This window comes from Ursus americanus, chromosome 35 (genome assembly GCF_024610735.1).
Source record: "Ursus americanus isolate L20-20 chromosome 35, mUrsAme1.1.p, whole genome shotgun sequence".
NCBI lineage: Eukaryota > Metazoa > Chordata > Mammalia > Carnivora > Ursidae > Ursus > Ursus americanus.
Window position 1 is genome coordinate 5,173,282 of NC_142161.1, and position 21,991 is coordinate 5,195,272.

At 47.1% G+C, this 21,991-nt stretch overlaps 1 pseudogene; it reads left to right on the forward strand.

The window, feature by feature from the left end:
* The window catches only part of LOC148107095 (large ribosomal subunit protein uL15 pseudogene), a 70,139-nt pseudogene extending 50,077 nt beyond the window's left edge, over positions 1 to 20,062 (forward strand).
* The last annotated feature ends 1,929 nt before the right edge of the window (positions 20,063 to 21,991 follow it).

Below are 21,991 nucleotides of genomic sequence, written 5' to 3' on the forward strand. Positions count from 1 at the left end.
CCTGGCGCACCCGTCCCTGAATCCCAGGGTCTTCTGTCCACACCATTCTGCAGAGGCTGCTCGAGCCAGGTGGGGCCTCCGTGAATTACAGTTCTGTCCCAAGGCTGGGGCTGAAGATGGGAGACAGAACTCCCAAGGACGTGGGTTTTCAGCCAGGGCCCCGAACCACTACTTGGCCATGGGGAGGAAGCAGGAAATACAGAGGCCTCTGCTTCAGTAAAAGTTAGGACGGCATGAGGCTCCCAGAAGGGCTGGCAGATGAGTGAGCAGAATCGCTCCTCATCATTATTCCAGCACCGCAACCGTCCATGCAGTCCGGTGGCCTTCGCTCCAGGACTCCTGCTGGCCAGTACCTGACAGGGAGGGGGGTGGAAGGAGAAGGAGAGTGTGGGTGGTGGAGGTAGGGGAGGACGGAGAGACACAGATGGGAAGGCACGCAGTCCGGTCTCCTCTCTCCACCCACCTGCCTTTCCCATCAGAGGGAGGTACAGTTTCCTGCCACAGGGGAAAGGCCAGTGAGGCTTTGCAGGGCTAAGAGTGGTGATGGGCAGAAGCACTGACTGTGGTGAAAAGGGACAGGAAGAGGAAAACCACTCTGAACCTCTTATTTTTATTTGTTTTGTGGGCCACATCCATATAAACCAAAATATGTTTTCAAGTGATTCTGAAAGAGGTGAGATGGTAATCCCAAGAGCTTTCAGGTACAACGACCTTGCGTGTGTCACAGCAGCTGAAGGACTAACTACGATGGTGCCAAAGTCTCCATGAACTATGAGAAGGGAGTGTCTCTGTATATTGGGGGTGTGTGGACATAAGGATTAGAGCCACGCAGTTCTCCTTTAGAGGAGACACTAGAAGACACTTGTATTAGTTGTCCTGAGACTGGTTCTAGGACATTTGGCAACTACAGTGAATTATTACCTAATATAGATTCAAATATTTGTGAAAGTACAGGATGTCAAGAACATGGTTCATGGCATCAACCCCAGACATCCTTGCAGTAGAAAATAAATATTTACACCCTCGGTGCCTGAGACTGAGCGGTGGAAGACTGAGGAAGCTCTCCCAATCCTATCTGCTTCCAAGCTGTAATAGAAAAACAAGGACTCGCTTCTTTCCCCTTAAACGAAGTCTCTGTGGCCTCCTCCAACACGCTCTCCTAGTACACCAGCACCTCCTTTCTCCTCCTCCCGTTTTCCTTCCTTGAACAGACCCTCAAACAGGTAGTATGTCGGTCAGATGTGTTTTGTAGACCCAAACTATTGATTTAAAATTTGAATTAATTGTTCACATTTTAGAAAGCCCATAAACCTATATAAAACTCAAGATTTCCAGCCCAGTTCATTATTTAGATGACCTGCCTGACCTCTCTGAAATATTAGAGTTTGAAATCTCTATGCCTGTGGCCATGTTTGCCTCACCCAAGAGACAAAGTCTATCTTGGGGCACCTGGGTGGCACAGCGGTTGAGCGTCTGCCTTCGGCTCAGGGCGTGATCCCGGTGTTCTGGGATCGAGCCCCACATCAGGCTCCTCCGCTGTGGGTCTGCTTCTTCCTCTCCCACTCCCCCTGCTGTGTTCCCTCTCTCGCTGGCTGTCTCTATCTCTGTCGAATAAATAAATAAAACCTTTAAAAAAAAAGAGAGAGACAAAGTCTATCTTATTTTTGTTTTTGTTTCTTCACTTACTGTCAGCATCATAGACCACTGGGATGGGACAAGACTCAAAGGGATTTGTCATCACCCTCCACCTCTTCTAACAGATGAAGAAATTGATGAGTTGGAGATCATAGAACATGGCCAAGCTTATATTCTGATTGGGAGCAAAACCAGAGGAGAGTTTAGATCCTTGTTTTCTGAGTCCATAGCATTTTCCTCAGTGTACCCATCATGTTTAGAGGTGGGGAGAGAAGGAAAGTTTTTCATTTCCCTCTTCATCTGTTATATTGATTTGACGTCTGCTGTGCCCCAACCCAAAGCCACCTTTCCTGACAAATTTGGGCACCTATAATTTACCAGTATATGGCCCACTATTATGTAATCAAGCAATTATTTTCAGATGTAACCCAGATATTCCCACTTTCTCTAGCTACCAGGGATTGCGCTTCCCTTAGTATGAGAACCCTGAGTCCCCAACCTTCTTCCTTATGGAAAAATCCCATCTTTTGCCGGTTTTCCCTTCCCAAATATTTCTTTTTTTTTTTTTTAAGATTTTATTTATTTATTTATTTGACAGAGAGAGAGACAGCCAGCGAGAGAGGGAACACAAGCAGGGGGAGTGGGAGAGGAAGAAGCAGGCTCCCAGAAGAGGAGCCTGATGCGGGGCTCGATCCCAGAATGCCAGGATCATGCCCTGAGCCGGAGGCAGACGCTTAATGACTGTGCTACCCAGGCGCCCCCCAAATATTTCTGATGATCCTCAAGGAATGTTTAAAGGTCCCACAAATCCATCCAGATTGTCCGTTGTTTTCCTTGCCCGTGTCTGGATGGCTGCCCCTCTCTGCCACCTGTCTCTTTTCATTTCATCACTAGCTTCTCCCCACAGATAATTCTCCCCTCAAACCACTTTCTCTCAAGTCCATAACTCTGTCCACTACTATATTCCTCAACTCTAACATTTCACAAAACTATGCTTAAGCTTTACGTGATAACAAGACCCAGCAACTCTGCAGAAAAGGAAACATAAAGCAGAAATTAGTTGCATCTACTCCTACATTCCCTAGGTTCACCACCCACAGGACATATCCACTGACCAATGCTCTCCTTTACCCCCCACCTGCAGCACAGTTGCGGGAGCCAAAGATAGGCCTTTGACCAGTTTTCTCCCTGGGAACTAGACCTTCCAGCTCTTCTGAACCCAGTGAAAAAGAAAATCTAAGTTTAAGACCAGCTTTCCACCAAACATAGTCGTCCACAATGTCCTGTCTACCCACAGGGAGGACTGAACTGTGGAGTTACTTGTTCAGCAGTCTGTTTCTGTGCAGTCTTGTACCTCTCCACTCCAGAACTGTATTTTAGCTTGGCTTTTCACAATCAAAAGGCCCATCGACATTTTTTTTTACAATATTAAAAAAGCAAGGCTTCTGCTCCCCAAAATAAATTCTTTTTTTTTTAAAGATTTTATTTATTTATTCGACAGAGATAGAGACAGCCAGCGAGAGAGGGAACACAAGCAGGGGGAGTGGGAGAGGAAGAAGCAGGCTCATAGCGGAGAAGCCTGATGCGGGGCTCGATCCCATAACACCGGGATCACACCCTGAGCCGAAGGCAGACGCTTAACCGCTGTGCCACCCAGGTGCCCCCCCAAAATAAATTCTTACTTGCACATTTAACAAAACAGGAAAATTGCTGGCATTTTCAAATGTTTTTCTTTATACTTCTAGCCAATTAGGCTTTTTTTTTTTTAATGTAGGGGTTTAAACCTTAACTAGGATCAAGAAAAAACTGTCTTATAGACCTTCCTGGGAAGTGAAAGTTTTTCTTTTTACTATCTCAACATGGTTTATGGGGAGTGAGTAATCCCCAAAAGGGATAATTGATAAGGTAGTCTTAGTTAAAATAAAAAAATTCCGTTCTGCAAAAGACATTATCAAGAGACTTAGAAGACAAGGCACCGGCTGGGAGAAAATATTTGCAAAAACACATCTGATATAGGACTGTCATCCAAAATACACAAAGAACTCTTAAAATTCAACACCCAATTAAAAACGGACCAAAATCTTAACAGACCCCTCACCAAAGAAGATACACAGAAGGCAAATAAGCAAATGGAAAGGTGCTCCACTTCCTATGTCATCAGGGAAATGCAAATTAGAACAACGAGATACCACTAGGCACCTCTTAGAATGGCCAAAATCTGGAACACTGACAATAGCAAATGCTGGGAGGATATGGAACAACAGCGATTCTCATTGCTGGAAGATTGCAAAATGGAAGAGCCATGTTGGAAGACAGTTTATCATTTCTTGCAAGACTGAACATACGCTTACCGTATGATCCAGCGATTATGCTCCTTGATATTTACCCAAAGGAGCCGAAAACTTATGTGCACACAAAAACTTGTCCATTGATGTTTATAGCAGGTTTATTCATTATTGCCAAAACCCGGAAGCAATTAAGATGTTATTCCATAGGGGAATGGACAAATAAGCAGTGGTACACCCAAACAATGGAATATTATCCAGCGTTGAAAAGAAATGAGCTATTGGGCTGCCTGGGGCACCTGGTTGGCTCAGTGGGTAGGTCACCCGACTCTTGATTTTGTCTCAGATCATGATCTCAATAAATAAATAAATCTTTAAAATCAAATAATAAAAATCAACCAATATACTTCACCATATGATTCAAGGAGAAAAATCACATTATAACAATGAATGTAGAAAAATCATTTGCTGGAATGCAACATTTATTCATGACAAACTAATAGCAAACTAAGAATAAAACTTCCTTAGCCTCGGGGCGCCTGGGTGGCACAGCGGTTGGGCGTCTGCCTTCAGCTCAGGGCGTGATCCCAGCGTTATGGGATCGAGCCCCACATCAGGCTCCTCCGCTATGAGCCTGCTTCTTCCTCTCCCACACCCCCTGCTTGTGTTCTCTCTCTCGCTGGCTGTCTCTATCTCTGTCAAATAAATAAATAAAATCTTTAAATTAAAAAAAAAAAACTTCCTTAGCCTCATAAGTAATAACTACAGAAAAATATATGTAACACACAGATAACTTAACGAGGCCATTTGAAAGCTTTCCATGTGAAGTCAAACAAGACAGAGACCTGATACGATCACTGCCATTTGACATTGTCGTAGAAAAAGTGGAAGGCAAAGATAGATAAATATGAAATATGATATGGTCAAATGTAACAGCCTTTCCTTTTATGGCTTCAGTTATTAAGTCATGCTTAGGGAAGTGTCGCACGTTAAGAATATGTTTTAAAATGCTTTTTCTCATATTTTCCTCTAGTACTTCTATAGTTGCGTTTTTATGTCAACTTGATTTATGTGTAATTAATTTTACTATGGAAAGATGAAGTACTGATCCAGCTTTTTTGTTTTTGCTCATCTCTAGCCTCTGGAAAAGCTGAAAATAGAAGGGGACTCGAGATTTTACATTTCATTTGATATATTTCTGGAGTATTTCATCTCTTAAGCTAGATGTGTGTGTGTGTGTGTGTGTGTGTGTGTGTATGAAATGAAAAATATATTTCAGCTAGATATATATATATATATATCTTTTATATTTTTTAAAACCAGTATTTAAAATGATTCTCATGTGTTTCATAGTCTTTACTTGAATGTGCGGCAGGTAACAAAGTTTTTTCCATGCCTCCCTTCACATAATGGATCTCCCAGCTCCTCTGACGACCTTCATTAGCCCCCCTACTAACGTCGACACTGGAAAGACTTGGATAAACAAACTGAATGAGGGCCTGGGTTCAGACTCTACAGGCAAATGGAGTCACATCGGCCCTCCCCTGCTGTGCCAAATGGAATATGATACATGGTTCCCAGACGCTACCAGGTATCCAAACAAACCCAAACCCACCTCTCTTTGCTCCCAGACATTTCCACGGAAGCAGAGCTCCTGAGGGGAAGGAATCTGAGTCCCTCTGACCGCCAAAGTCACTACGGCACACCTGAGAAGCTGCTGGGTCCCCGACTGAGACCAGCTGGCAGGACCACCAATACGCCCCCGAGAGGGAATCCGCAGAGAGGGGAACAAGAAGGACGTCACAGTGGAAAGAGAGCTCAGCCGAGACTGAGAACCTCCCCTGACCCCGACAGCCCAAAATGAGATTTGGGCCCCACCCAAAGGGCTCAGAGTGGCTCTGAGTGGTAGTATGGGGAGACTGTGTCAATGTTATGTGGTACCCCTTTGGGTATAAACCAGGGGACACACACACAGAGACATGCACACACACACACACACACACACACACACACACACACACCTTTTATAACTACGTATAACCCAGTCAGAAGTGGCTTCTATTACTGGGAAGAAAGGGATTGAGAAATTTCTGGGCAATGATACAAAAATGAATTCTTCACCAGGCTGCTTTTTCTGAATTCCTACAATGTAATTCACAAATAATTTGAAGCTCAAAGAGGGAGGAGCAAAATATTAACCTATTCTCCACTTCTTTTCCTGATTTCTGGAATTTTTTTTTAGGTTTTTTTTTTTTTTAATTTATTTACTTAATTTGAAAAAGAGAGAGCACACATGTGAGCAGGGGGAGGGGCAGAGGGAGAGAAAGAATCTTAAGCAGGCTCCATGCCCATCACAGAGTCTGACGTGGAGCTCAATCTCATGACCCTGAGATCATGACCTGAGCCAAAACCAAGAGTCGGATGCTTCGCCGACTGAGCCACCCAGGCACCCGCTGATTTCTGGATATTCTTAAGTAGCCTGCAATCATTTTTAAAACAAAAATTGTAAGAAATAAAATTTAAATGGCTTGCCGCTTCCCAGACATTTGCTATTAACTATAAATGAGAGCAATACATGGATATGGCTAGGTAAGTCAAATATTGTAGAAAGATATAAAAAATTTCTCTTCAATCTACCAATTTCACTCCCTAAGGGCAACTACTGCTTTAAAAAAAAAAAAGGCTTATGTATCACTCACAAAAATATTGTGTGTGCCTATATCAGCATGCATATTTCTATCTTTTCATTTATATCAAAAGATTTATGTAGACTATTCGGCACATTGCTTTTTTTCTCCTAACTGAACATTATTTTTTGCACTCGCTAATGTGTCTTTCTGTTAATAGATGCATATGTTCCATGATAAGAGAAGATACATCATGATCTACTTAACTAATTGCATATTAATAAGTATTAGGTAGTTTCCAAGTAGGTTATTCTGTTTTGCTTTGAGTTTTGCGATATAAATAATTCCAACATAAACATTCTCTCTCTCTATATATATATATGTATGTATGTATATTTATATATATAAAAATATGGATACATAAATCTCATAAATAAAATACATATAATAAAATATATATATTTATGTATGTCTATAAAGTAAACTTCTATAACAAATAGAAAAAGATTTGTATTTGGGGGCGCCTGGGTGGCGCAGCGGTTAAGCGTCTGCCTTCGGCTCAGGGCGTGATCCCGGCGTTGTGGGATCGAGCCCCACATCAGGCTCCTCCACTGTGAGCCTGCTTCTTCCTCTCCCACTCCCCCTGCTTGTGTTCCCTCTCTCGCTGGCTGTCTCTATCTCTGTCGAATAAATAAATAAAATCTTTAAAAAAATAAAGAAAAAGGTTTGTATTTGAAGAGATTTCCCATAGAGTCTTCTCAATGTGATCCTTCCCGCTCCCACTGTGTAACACTAGCTCTATCTTGCTTAGTGATGAGGGTCAGTCAGTCCTGTCAAGATGGTGAATCCTCTATTTCCCTGCTGTTCCTCGTCACAAGTAGCCCAAAGTATCCAGACGGTAGCCATAGCTTATAGTTCAATAGAATTCTTGGCTTTTCCCAAATGAAAGAATTTCCTCCATGGGAATGCTTTAAATTCACAGAGCCCACGGACGTTAAGAACGGGAGAGAGATTTTCCCCAGGTTGGTCACTGGGAGTGATGGCAAACAGGGCCACTCCTGCTTCCATCCCTTGTTTCCCAGGGGAAAATAAGGATTCATAATTCTGGGGCATCAGCTCTGATGGCCCATCTCATGTGCAGGGGCCCATTCTCTTCCACCCAGGGCCCTGTCCTTGGCAGAGCAGACCTGCCTCAGTTGGGACGTGAAACTTCTGTGGAGCTCCTCTACTTTCGTGCGTAAGACTTGAGCCTGATTCTCAGCTTTCTTTACCCTCTTGCTTCAGGAGGTAAGAGCCTCTTTACATGCCTCCAAAGAGGTCCTCCAGCTCTGACACTTAGCTTTTAATAACTGAATATTACCCTCAGTTTTGAAGCCTCTTCCAGAGCTTCAGTATGGTTATGATTTTCCCTGTATGTCTCAAACACGCCGCAACAGCTGATGCGTTCCCTTCCACCGGGACACCATCACGGTTCGTAACCAGCAGACAACTGCTCCGCCATCTTCTATCAGTGCTCTGTCCGCCACAAGCGACACCAGCTGGGGGGCTGGTCATCCAGCTCTAAAACTCTACCCCATCATCTGCTTTCTTAGAATCCTCCATCCCTGCCTGGGTTCCCCAGGAAGTGGACGCTGAGCTGGAGACGAACGTGCAACAGGATTTTTAGGGAGTCCTTCCAGGGCTGACACCTGTGAAAGGGAAGGGTGGGAGGCAGAGTGGGCAGAGGATGGAATCTAGCCGCCATGCCGTCTTAGTGGAATGTCTCAGGGAACCCTGCAGGACAATCTGGAGATGGGAGGACCTTTCAGGGCTCCCCTGAGTTGAAGAGAGAGGTCTGGGCTCCATACCACTCGTTCGTCAGTCATTAAATGTGGGCTGCTGGAAAGGGGTCAGGACCTCGGCATGGTGTCTCTTTCAGCTAAAGAAATCCTGAAGGGTGTGATTGTTGAGGGTTTTCTGCCAGCGACACTCCCAGCAGCTGAGGTAATAAATCCTCTCATCCTGAAGGATAATACTAGCAGCAGATACCAGCAACCACCACAGAACTCAAGTTCTAGAAGCAGATGTACCTACCCTTAGGCACTCTTTTTTTTTTTTAAGATTTTATTTATTTATTTGATAGAGAGAGACAGCCAGCGAGAGAGGGAACACAAGCAGGGGGAGTGGGAGAGGAAGAAGCAGGCTCCTAGTGGAGGAGCCTGATGTGGGGCTCGATCCCAGAACGCCGGGATCACGCCCTGAGCCAAAGGCAGACGCTTAATGACTGCGCCACCCAGGCGCCCCTTGGCACTCTTAATCAATAGAAAAGTGTACCCAGGGATTATGTGCTCTGTCCCCTGCTTATTCCCAAGAAAGGGAAACCCTGAGGAGCACAGTATCTGACATCAGAGAGCCCGTGCCCGCAGAGGCGACAGAACCTATTACAATAATTTCTTAATGGCTCAGTCACATGGCTGTTGGGGGGAGGCCTCAGTTCCCCACCACCCGGGCCTCCCGTGGAGTGTCCTCACAACAAAACAGCTGGCTTTCCCCAGAGCAGGAGGTCCGAAAGAGTGCAAAGAGGAGAAAGACCTAAAGCCACTCGAGTGCTAATCTCAGACATCACAAACCATCATTTCTGCCACATTCCATACTTTAAAGGCAAGTCACTAAGTATGAGGATCCACCTTTTGAAGGACGTAGGATCAAATAATGTGGACATATTTTCAAACCACCACACATACAGGCTATTTCCCGAATCAACAGCAATAGAAACTTCTGAAGAAGGGAGTAGACTGGAAGAGTCGAGTAAAATAGGTTTTTGTTTTTCCCTCTGTTGTTGTTTTTTTAATAATAAGTGTGCATTCTTGTCATACTTTTATAATTAAAAAATAGAAATATTACTATTGAAAATGTAGCAATCAGTGAGACTAGGAAAGAAGCCAGATGCTCCCAGAGGGGCAGATTGTGACTTACTGCCCATCTCTGTCAAGGTCTCCTCTGCCTGTCCCCACGCAACTAGACACAGGCAACAAGGAACACAATGATCGTTGTTAAGAGCCTCTCAGAGAAGTCATCATTTTCCTAGCACACAAACAAAGAGTCAGATGACTGCACTTTATTGAGAAGTGAAAGGTTGAGGGAAAAGCATTAGAACCATTAGTCTGTTTCCTGCATCCCCATTCTTCATCCACAATTTCATTTTATGCAGAAATCATCCTATTAGCTTTGATGGCTTGATTACAGGCTCTGGCTAGGGCACAGACATCCCAGGGGAGGCATCCAAGAGGGCAGAGCTGGGGGATTCTACACCCTTCTGGCTTCCCTCAATCCAGGCCGTCGGGCCCACTCCCTTTCCTGTATCCCACATAGACTCCCATTCTCCAACACCCAGAGCCTGTCCCAACATCTCTAGGCACTTAGGGGAACCCTGGGGGAGGATCTTTCAATGACAATGTCCAAGCAGAGAAATCACACAGCAGCTAGGTAGGGACTGTCCCCTGGGCCTGATGGCCTATTAGGAATTGTTTCTCTCCTGGGAGTCAAGATGTCTCCACCCTTCCCGGGCCTTTGCTGACCCCTTCAGGCAAGGGAAGGAACTTCAGCTGTGTCCGCACCCGCATAACACTCGCATCTCCACGGACCCAGGCATCTCCCTTACCTGACCCTCTGCATGGGAGAGACAGCTAGAGTCCCCGGGGAAGCACGCTGCATGGATGAATCCCAGCATATCGGGGCAGCACGTAGGAACAAAGAGGACCATCTCCCCTACCTATGAGAGAGTACTTTGTAAGGGTGGCCTATCCCCTTCATTTTACAGACTAAGAACCATCCTGTGGGCCCCCAAAACAATGTTAGAGGCATCCTTGTTTTAACCACTAACTCCCTAGTCTAGAGTCAAGGCTTGCATTTGTGTCCCTTTTGGAGGCCATCATACCCTGGAGAACGCCCAGTCTGGAGACGTTTTTGATGGAGCAGGGCTGCTTCCACAAATTGGGCCTCCAGCAGGTATGGGCCATAGCGCAGACCTGGGGCAGCCACTCCAGAGGCTGTGGGCAGCAAGAGCATCTTTCTGATTCCATCTGCCACCGTGGGGGGCTTCTTAAAAGGCAAAGTCTCTTTCTGACCCCATTCCCAGCACAACACCCCTTATCCCCAGCCTCTCTCCTCCTCTGAGGAAGCTCCACAAGGCCAGGGTTGAGGGTCAGCAAAGCCCAGGCATCCATCCTCCTCTAGGAATGAGAGCCCCATCTCAGCAGCTTCTCTAGAAGCATCTCTACGTATGGGCCCTGATGTTTGCTTTCCACGTAGCAATCGGGTGGTGAGGATTTTCCCAGCACCCCACCAGTCAGACTGACCAAGGCAGTGTTTTAAAGGGAATATGATTAGAGATGAATTAACAAAGGGCAGATAGAAATTTCCTGTAAAATAGGAAATAGCTTTGGACAGGGTCTCAGGAAAGGGAGATTCTGGGCACGCCCAGAGCATAGCTGCAGGGAAAGGGCCACTCATCGGAAGTGGGGCAAGCCCTCCCTCTTGAACCGGAAGGAAGCAAGCCCCTGGAATACACACCTCCATCTCCTCCTGATGGCTTCCATGAGCCAAAGCCAGCAAGAGCCAGAAGGCATCAGAGCACGTTGATGACATCCATATGGGCCAGCCTCCCCGGTTGGGAGTGGATGGGTGGAACGTGGGTGTGGAGGGGCGAAAAGAAGACCTCGAGTATAGGAGCCAACAGAGGAAAGCGACGAGGAGCTAAGCTACTTTTCCGTCTGCTTCTATTAATGATGCGCACAGATTGAGGAAACGATATATAACTACTTAGAAATATGCCGAGGGGGGGCAGGGCCTGGTGATGTGCAGGGCTGTGCACCAGAATTCTGATTACAATTGGTCCACTCCGTTTTGAAGATCTATTTTGAAGGAGTTATTTACTTGGGCTTTAAACACAAAACAAACAAAATGATTAATTCTAAAACTGCTGCTGTGCCGATCTTCTCCTGATTGGATCCTCATTAAAAGGGAAAAACTCTTCTAAATCATGAAACACGGTACCGTGGATTGGTGTGCATATGAGCAAAGGAGGCAGGTATCTCCAGCACGAAGGCTTGAGTCTGAAGACCCCGGACAAGCTTGATGAGAAAGACACAAAAGTCTTTCAACCTTAGAGGAGATGCAGAAGGTCTAGTAGGACAGGTCCCCTTGGCAGATGGATATTCTTCCTCTTCATCAGATGACCTGCCTATTTCTGAGTTAATCATCTGCATTCTACTCATTTCAGCACGAGGACTGCTGGCACAAGAACAAGATAATCAAGGGAAGAACTCAAGTGTCCATCAGACCAACCGGAAGAGCTGGAAACTTCCTGTGCATCCTTGCTTTTTAATCTCATAAAACCTTAGACTACATCTCCCTGAAATTATATCCATAACTCATCTTTTATGGAACCTTTTGGGTGTCCACAAGCAACTAATTTACAATAAGATGTTTTTAGAACACTTTATCTCAGGTGGGAAAACCGAAGTCTTCTTTCTTTTTTTTTTTTTTTTAAAGATTTTATTTATTTATCCGACAGAGGTAGAGACAGCCAGCGAGAGAGGGAACACAAGCAGGGGGAGTGGGAGAGGAAGAAGCAGGCTCATAGCAGAGGAGCCTGATGTGGGGCTCGATCCCATAACGCCGGGATCACGCCCTGAGCCAAAGGCAGACACTTAACCGCTGTGCCACCCAGGCGCCCCCGAAGTCTTCTTTCTCATTGATTTTTAAAACTGAAGGTATGAACATGTCAGCGTGTGGTATGGATGAATTCACCAGCCACTCTTTACAAAGTAGACACTGAAGAGAAACCTTTGGATGATTGGTAGCAGTTTTGTCATCCAGACATGCCGTCAAGTTCTCTTAATTGGCACGTTGGGGTGATCTGGATCCTTAGCTGTCTTTGTTCAGAACCTCTGAAGGAGAACTTTCAGAAAAATCGAGCTTATTGCTATGAATTGCTTCTTCTGATTCCTGCAGTCCCAGAATCTAATGAGGTGACACTAACAGGACAAGTAGTTTGCGATGGTGCCACACATTTTGAGAGGTGTAAAGATTGTCAACAAAACGTTTCCATTCATTTGCTTATAAATGTGAGACAGGTCAGGGTTGGAGTGGAAAGAACAGTTAATGAGGTCAGAGTTTGGTATTCTAATTTCAGTTATCTTACTAACTAGGTATATGTGCTCAGGAACCATTCGCCCAGTTCTGCAGCCGCTTCCTATAGCTTCCCAACAGAATGATTGCACTTGACAAGACGAATGCACCTGACCGTGGGCATAAGCTCATTCAACCAAAACAGCCCCGGGGCAGCTCCAGTCCAGGACAGATTTAATGGTATGAACAAGAAGTCTCACAAAATGCAGGTAAAGAACAGCCTCGGACAGCAAGCACAGCCGTGGACAGAAAAGGAGAGAATAGAGCACGGAAGGTCAACACGGACCAGCGGCGCAGGTAGCATCCCCTCACGGACGCGGAGCCGGAAGCCATCCCCACGCTGGGAGAGGAACAGCACACATCTTGGAGAACATCTTAGCGTCTCCTCAGGAACAAGACTGGCAAAGACTCAAGAAAAGCAAATGCATAAGTGAAGCCCCTATATTCGTCTGCTAAGGCCACCACAACAAAACCTCACCGACTGTGAGACGTTTATTTCTCACAGTTCTAGAAGCTGGAAGTCCAAGATCAGGGTATCGGCAGGTCTGATTTCTCCTGACACCTCTCTCCTTGGCTTGCAGGCAGCCAGCTTCTCGCTGTGTCCTCCTATGGACTTTTCTCTGGGTGCTGGCTCCAGTGTGGAAAACATATCAGAACCTTCTCTATATCATTTAAAGTTCATCATAGCAGGGCGCCTGGGTGGCACAGCGGTTAAGCGTCTGCCTTCGGCTCAGGGCGTGATCCCGGCGTTATGGGATCGAGCCCCACGTCAGGCTCCTCCGCTATGAGCCTGCTTCTTCCTCTCCCACTCCCCGTGCTTGTGTTCCCTCTCTCGCTGGCTGTCTCTATCTCTGTCGAATAAATAAATAAATGATCTTAAAAAAAAAAGAATACTTAAAGTTCATCATAGAGAAACACGCCCATGTCACGTGCATTCTCATGCTATAACAGAGTTTGTCTGGTCTTTGTCCCAGCTTCCTGGCACAGAGCTTCTAAAATCCTGGGACTTTCCCAAGTGATAGAAGTGTAGTTGCTACTCATGAGCCCCCGATCACACCTGCTAATAAGAGGATGGGCTGGTGGGGGGGCTCCTGGATAGCTTCCAGATGGGGGCTAGTCACTACAAAGACTAACAACATCCTTCGAAGGTTGGGACTGAGCAACAGTCCACCTCCAGGGTGAAGAGGACGGCCTGGAGATCACATGCAATCACTTGGTCAATGATTTAATCAATCGCACCTATGTGATAAAACCCCAGTAAAAACTGGACACCGAAGCTCAGAAGGGCTTCTTGGTTGGTGAGCACATGGATGGGCCAGGAGGGTGAAACTCCTGATTCTCGCAAAGAGTGCTTTCAGGACCCTTCTAGACTTGCACCATGTGTCTCTTCATCTGGCTGGTCCTGTACTGTATCCTTTATAACGAATGCATAGTCCTTGAAGATAGTGCTTTTAGCAAATTATCAGACCTGAGGGGGCTGTGGGAACCTCACAAATTTATAACCCATTGGTCAATAGTGTGGGTGACTTGAGAACTCCCAAAGTGTGCCTGGCATCTGAAGTGGGAGCAGGACTGAGCCCTCCACTCACGGAGTCAGCGCTGGTTCTGCGTGGTTAATGCCACAAGCGGATTACAGTACGCAGGTGGTATCAGTCCGGTGGGGGCTGAAACAGAATCCAGGCCGTATTTTGTTTCAGCCACTCTTAATTTCAAATCACAGAATCTCTTGTCAAAGGGAGTAAAAAAATCTTGTCTCAAGACTCAGATGGGGGCAGATTTGTCCACATGTGAGAAACACCACTGGCGTTGGGCAGCTCAAAATCCAGATCTTGTGACCTGGTGGCCAGGTAGGCTCCGGGTGGCCCCCAGAGACTTAGTGCCATGCATGCTTTCTCCATTGGCCCTAACACCACTTGGGGGGGAAGCCTTCGTATTCCCCTTCCTGGCCACCCTGCCGCCACTGGTCATCTGCATCTGGGAAGTGCTGCCTTCCCTAGGCCTCAAGCTCGCACATCAGCACATCTCATTACGTCCTGCCACGAACGTCCTTCTCAACCACCAATGTACTCTTGATGTTTTGGTGGCCTCTGCAATGAAACTGCGGCCTTTCACACTTTTAAAAAACTAGCCACTGACATAAGCAGCATTTGCCAATACTAAAACCCCTCCTTTCACACCCTTCCTGGATGAGCGCAAACCTCAGCTTCCCTACAGCTTTCCACTAACTCCCCACAAATTAGGAAACGCTGAGCTGTGCTTGGGATCAATTCATCCAAGAAATTGTGTTGAATGTCTTTTAGGAATGACTACAGTCGAACTTCAAGTCAGTAGTGGGCAGGGGGAAACACCCCTCTTCCAGAATGCTTTCTTCATCGGGCCCATTTCAGTCCAAATAGATCACAGTTGATACATTCAATGAGCCCAAGCAAAGCACGTGAATTAGAAAGATGGGGTCTTCATGATGAATACACCATTTAACCAATTCTGCCATTAACGTCCTTCAGGTCTTGCTAATCATTTGTATTATAAATTTGGTTATCAAATTTTTTTAGAACCGGAAGTAAAATCCCATTACGAATGACTCTCCATAATGGTTCTCTTCCAAGCCGTCCACGGTGGCAATGCTTCGGATCCCACCGGTAGTCTATGTAATAGTAATTGGCCAGGAAGAAAATCCCCAACTGTCTCTTCGCTCTATCATAGATAGAGCTGGAAGAACTCTACCAGCCATGCACAGAGCAATCCCATTTTCCCCCCATTGCTTTGAAGCAAATGCCTTTTTACCACTTGCCTCTGTCCCTGACCACCCCAGGCATTCTTACCATTTTCCCCAGAAAAACACATAAAAAACAGGTATTTCAATGTTTGGAAGTTGGGGAAAGAAAAGGAATGGGTTCGCTAGCCTTTTTCTCTTTGTTCTGGGTGTGGAGCTCCTGGTCGAGCACTTCAGAGGCGAAGGCTTCTCTCTGAGTCATCCCCAGGTTCTACAACCCCTGGCACCCCATCTTCTGCCTGAGCCAGTTTGGCAAGAACCACATAAAACCACATGATGTCGAAAGAGCTAGTAGACCCTGCCCCTAGCTTCCTGAGCTCCCCCCTTTATCTTGTGCCAACGAGACGAAGCGTAACCACAGGTTCCCATTCTGGGTCGACCTTATCAAAATTTCTAGGGGTCCCTAGAAATCCATCATTGCCAATTGTGTTCCTGAATATACAAGAAAAGAATAATATTCTCTATTGCAGAATGGACGGTAGGAAATATATGGCATACCTAATTTACACACACACACACACATCGTTAACATATTTTGCCTCTGTTTTGTTTCTGTGTGATTTGGGATTATGCCCCCTCTCACATAACTTTCCACTTGTTTCAAAACATTTTCCCTTAACCTAATATTCGGAGATATTTTCAGGTAGCAGTGACTGGAAAAGAAGGAAGTCCAAGTGCTTTCATAAACACAGTTTTCACCAAAAATGAATGTTTTTATATTCACCTGGTCCTTATACGCATATAAGTGTAGTCATATTAAACCTGAAAATGTCACTGATGAGATTTTGTTATCCCTCCATAATTGGACCAACTCTAAAGCCAACTAAGATTGCTAATGTGTTATTTTTCATTCTCAAAGAAAAGAGAATTTTTTTTTTAAAGATAAAAACTTCTTGGTCCCGGCGAGAACCCCAAGGACTATTCTGTCTCTTTGCATGTATTTTACCTCAAACACACACATACAAAAATCTGCTTCAAACAAACCACTACCATTAACTCAAACCTGATCAATAAAGTCAGCAGAAGAGGGCCTCTGTCCACGCCATTAGACAGAAAAAATACCACCATTATTTGGGAGGCCTGGGGAGAAGCAGATCTAAAACGTTTTTCCCCTTGGAAATAGTAAGAAAAGTAAATACCAGTCTTTTAGATTCTGTGAATGGGGCCATATGGGCTGGAATTTATTATGCAAGGTCTTTAAAAAAACCCTCGTGCTATTTTAAATGGAACATTAGACTTTTGCTAAATCCGGTGGTCGAAATACTGAAGACTCAGGTGAAACTAAATTCTGCTCTGCTGGCTGCAGCAGACTCCAGCGCTGCTGGTCCCCGGACAGACTGTCTTCTCATCTGCAGAAAGCACTTGGTATTCTCTCAGGAGCTGGAATAGGACCGCAAAGCAGGTCTGTAAAGGGCTCAGGATGGACACCAACCAGGGTCACTTGGTGCAGGTGGAACGGTGACCCAGCCTCCTGGGGAGCAGTGTGCTGGGGCCAAATCAATGGTGTGTGCTAGGGAGATGTCCAGCACCGCGCCCCCCGCCTCGTACTCTGCTGTTCTAGAGATGTGTATAAAAGGGGCCCCATGGGGGGAAGAAACATTTTAGATACGCACACGCAAGGGTTCTGATCTTAGGTGCCCACGGGTTAGGGGGACTCTCCAACATGCCTCAGCTTCCTCAGAGAACTTGCTAGCCCTCGGTCCTGTGGGGCACTGGATCTGAGAGCTGGCTCATTGCCACCTGACTCAGAGAGAGGCCCAGGGTCAGGGTCCCACACCAGGCAGTACTGCTGGTCTCCACCACAGACAGCAGTATATAGTTGTACTTGCATAAGTGCGCAACGTACGCAAATATACGGTTGTCTGGGGGGGGTTGCAATTAATATATTTAATATTTTAGGGTAGTTTTAGGTTTCGGGTGATAATGACGTGTCATTGTAGATTCATGAGTTGTAACAAATGTGCTACTCTGGGGGCAGATGTTGACGATGACGGGGGTTGAGGGGTGGGGGCTGGGGGGGAGCTAAGGGAAATCTCTGTACCTTTCATTCAGTTGTGTATTTGTAATGTTCCAATTGAAACGCATTTGCTTATAGTTGCCCTTTCCAGAGATGTTCCATCCATACGACCTAAAATAATATGGGTGGTAATTGTAACATTTTTTGAAGATTTTATTTATTTATTTGACAGAAAGAGAGAGAGAGAACACAAGCAGGGGGAGGGGCAGGCAGAGGGAGAAGCAGGCTCCATGCTGAGCAGGGAGCCTGATGTCGGACTCGATCCCAGGACCCCGAGATCATGACCTGAGCCAAAGGCAGACGTTCAACCAACTGAGCCACCCTGGCACCCCATAACATGGGTTGTTTGTTTTTTTTTAAGATTTTATTTATTTATTTGACACAGAGGGAGAGAGACAGCGAGAGAGGGAACACAAGCAGGGGGGAGGGGTAGAAGGAGAAGCAGGCTTCCCGTTGAGCAGAGAGCCCAATGTGGGGCTCGATCCCAGGACCCTGGAATCATGACCTGAGCCGAACGCAGATGCTTAACTGACTGAGACACCCAGGCGCCCCGTGTAATGTAGTTTTTTTAATGCTCCCTTGACACTGGAACTATTAGTCCCCTCAAAGACTGAGAAGAGTTGATCAGCAGTGTTAACAATGAGAGCCTTGCTTTCAGGCAACATTATTGAGAGAAGAAAAAATCATTTACATCCACTGAGCACTCCATACTGTGTTGTCCTAGACGGTAGCAAATCGGTTCTTCCTCCTCTTTTCTTTCTAGTTTTCAGTAGCTTTGCCATCAGCCCAGCTAGAAACCAGGAAGTCATCCTTTTTTTTTAAAAAAAAGATTTTATTTATTTATTTGACAGAGATAGAGACAGCCAGTGAGAGAGGGAACACAAGCAGGGGGAGCGGGAGAGGAAGAAGCAGGCTCCTAGCGGAAGGGCCTGATGTGGGGCTCGATCCCACAACGCCGGGATCACGCCCTGAGCCGAAGGCAGACGCCTAACTGCTGTGCCACCCAGGCGGCCCCATGAAGTCATCCTTGCTTTATCTTCATCCGTCCGTGCTCCCACCACAGCCAGTCACCACACAGTCCGGTCCTGCACTTCTCAAGTGTCATCCCCTCCTCCCGAGCCCTACTGCTCCCTTCGCTCACACCCTCGGCACTCCCGCCTGGCCCGCTTGGTGGTCTCCCTCCCGCCCACCTGTTCTCCAGAGCCACCAGCGCTGGAACACGAGTATGTTCCAAATGTTGAGGTCTCACCCTGAGCAAAATTGTATGTCTCTTACTAAAGACACAGGGGTGGATGAGACAGGTCCCCGGCTCTCGAGGACCTCACATCTAACATGCAAATTCCCTTTTGTCACTCACGTCACTCATTCGCCTGAAACGCTTCAGAGGATTCCCATTGCCTGGAGGACGAAGTCAAACCTAGCAGCACAGCACACTTTGTCAGTGTTCGTACTCACGGGATCCGGTCCCCATCAGACAGCCGGGCCTCGTCTGCCACCCTTCTGCCGCCCGCACGCAGGCCGCAGCCCCCTCAGCTCCCTGTAGCCCTTTCCCCGCTCCAAGATTCATGCAAACCACATCCTCTCTCTGGAAGCCCCTCCCTCTGGGAGACTCCTGGAATTTTCTTCAAAACAAATGAAGTCTCCTCTTCTGCCTCCCTCCCCTGACACAGTCGATTCCTCCTGCCTTTTCACAGGTGGCCGTACAATTTCCATGCCCCTCCGTCTTCCAGGGGGCTGCCCACCCTGGAGGAAGGCGTAAGTAAGCAGGCAACTTCATTCACTCATTAACCATTTGTCCATGATGCCTGCTCTCTGCGAGGGCCTTCCAGACATCCCACCCAGCCCTCCCAACAATCTCAAGTGGCGTTGCAGTGTGGAAGAAAAGGAAGAACACAGAAGACCGGCAGAGGCTAGCCCACGGGGTCGCTGCCTAAGGGCCCCACAGGACATCCCTTTGGAGAAGTCGCCATGGCTGAATGTCTTCCTCGCAAGCTTACAAGCTCAGACGTCTGATTCTGCCTGCACAGAGAGAGTAGGCCAGCATCTCAGAGTCTAAGCTCCCAGAGGGCCACGTGGATGAACCACAGGGCCAAGTGAATCATCTTCCACAAGCACCTGCCCCCGGCCAGGCGCTGCGTGCTTTCACGCACGAGTCCCCACTGGTAGGAGGCAGGTACCGTTAGTATCTCCATTTTACGGATGAGGAAACAGAGGCCCAGGAAGGTCCAGTCCCCGGCCCAAGATCACCGGTTAGGAAGTGGCAGAGCCAGAACTTTTTTTTTTTTCTTTTAGCCTTCAGCTTTTTACTGAACAGGTTCCAGAGGGGGGGTTAGTCAGACAGACCAAAGTGCACGGCCTCACGGGACCCCTCAGAATCTTCTTTGCATCCACTCTCTCCCCGGCAGGGACAGCCGTGGGGCAGGAGCCCCCGCTGAGGCGGCGACACGACGATCACCTTGCTGCCATGCGGGCTGACGGCCCAGGAGAGGCTGCTGAGCTCCCAGACGAAGGCCCTGGAGCGGCGTGCAGGGCAGCACTGCGGGCCCAGGGCTAGTCGCAGAATGCAGCAGCGCCCTCGCCCAGCGGGGCCTCAGCCTCCTCGGAAGGCCGCTGGAGAGAGGGGAGGCAGAGCTGGAATTTGACCCTGGTTCCGAAGTTGGTGTTTTTAACTATTTGGGTGAACAGGAGAAACAACTCCCAAGGGAACCAGTTGTTCTCACCCTCCCGTAGGAAGTTTTATCCTCCCCGTGGGGCAGGCTACGTGGGAAGGCAAGGAGTGCCACGACAGGGTTCCCTGGTGAGCACGTGACCTTGACTCGAATGTTCGATGGGGTCAGAGTGGTCAGAGGCATCCCTTTGCACACAAACACTACACCAGTCCCTCGCCTGAGCAGCGCCTAGCCAGCGTGGACCCCTGCCACTCCTCAGGGCGCTGTGGCTCCTCCGCTCTTGTTCGAACGACTCGGTATTTGTATTCAGGCTTCAGTCCATCTCAAGAGGCCTGATAGTCTTTCTGCCTCCTCCAAGGGACTTGGCGCTTCTCTGCTTTGGTCTATTTTATGCTGATTTTCTAGCTCAGAGAGCACTTAGCTCCCCGTTTCCAAATTCGTGCGGGTGGCCTCAGTGTTGCCTCCCCATTCTGCCTCCAGGTAATATGAACCCATATTTGAGGATGACAAAACAGGGACTAAGGTCACAGAGCTGGTCTCCAAAGCAGCACTTGAACCCACATGAGGCGCTCTGTGCTCAGCGGGAGTCTGCTGGAGATTCTCCCTCTCCTTCTCCCCTGCCCCTCCCCCTTGCTCACATGCACAATCTCTCTCTCTCTCATAAAAAAATAAATAAATAAATAAATAAAAATAAATAAATAAATAAATAAATAAATAAATAAATAAATCAATCTTTGGGGAAAAAAAGCTCTGCTGCTCCCCTACTGCCTGTGGCCCTGGATCCTTGGGCCCAGCCTGGAGCGTCTGCTTCCTCCTGCTTCACCCTGGCCTCAGCACCCCGCCCCAGGACCCTCCCCTTGTTCCAAGCCTCCGTGGTGTCCCCACTTCACATCCCCAGAGGCTCTGGACCCACTCCGTGCCCTACCCCCTGGTTTCCATGTGCACCAACCGCAGGCGTAGACCTGGCCTCCGGTGCCACTCGGCCCACACCGCCCTCTGCTGGCCGTCGGCAGCATTTGCACTGCCCTTCTGGGGCTTTGTCACCGGCTCTACTCACCTTCACCTTCCATACTGCAGCTCTCTGCTCCTTGGCCCTCAACCCCAAGATCTGACCCGATCTCCTCCGCTTCAGCTGGACTCCCAGGCAGACCCACTCCCTCCCGGTGCCCTCTGTCTAGCTTCAGCATGGCTTCCACTCCCCACCCTTCCAATGATTTGGCACACTGACTAAATGCTCTGCATTTTTCAAGGCCATACTGATTTCAACTATTCTGTCCCATCGTCAGACCACTTGGCCCAATTTTTGGATCAGAAATAGAGTCAATGGAGATTTATTGCACCTGGATATCATTTTCGTAATTGGTGCCACACGCACAGGATACAAAATTCAAAAGGCATCAAAGAAGATAGAGGGCAAATGAAGTCTCTTCTTAGCCCTGGCCCCCAGGTCCACAGGCCCCCAACTCCCCTGTTGAGACCCTGTGACTGCGAGCAGTTTCTCATCCTTTCGAAGAGCCCACAGATCTCCGACCTGGATGGGACTGGCCATATTTCAGCAACAGCATTGGCAATTTCTTAATCATTTATAAATTAAAAATTATTTAAAGAAAGAAATTAGAAAGCTCAGCTTCAATCCCACTCACTAAATAAATTCATGTCATTTCTCTAAACTGCATTCTAATTTTTATCTATATGCATGCGTTTTTCATTGTTTAATCACGGTAATGTGAAAAGTTTAGATCTACTCCCATTGCTAATTTCAAATACACGTTTCATTTTCATTATTTTTAATGGTTTACGTCATATTCATTTCA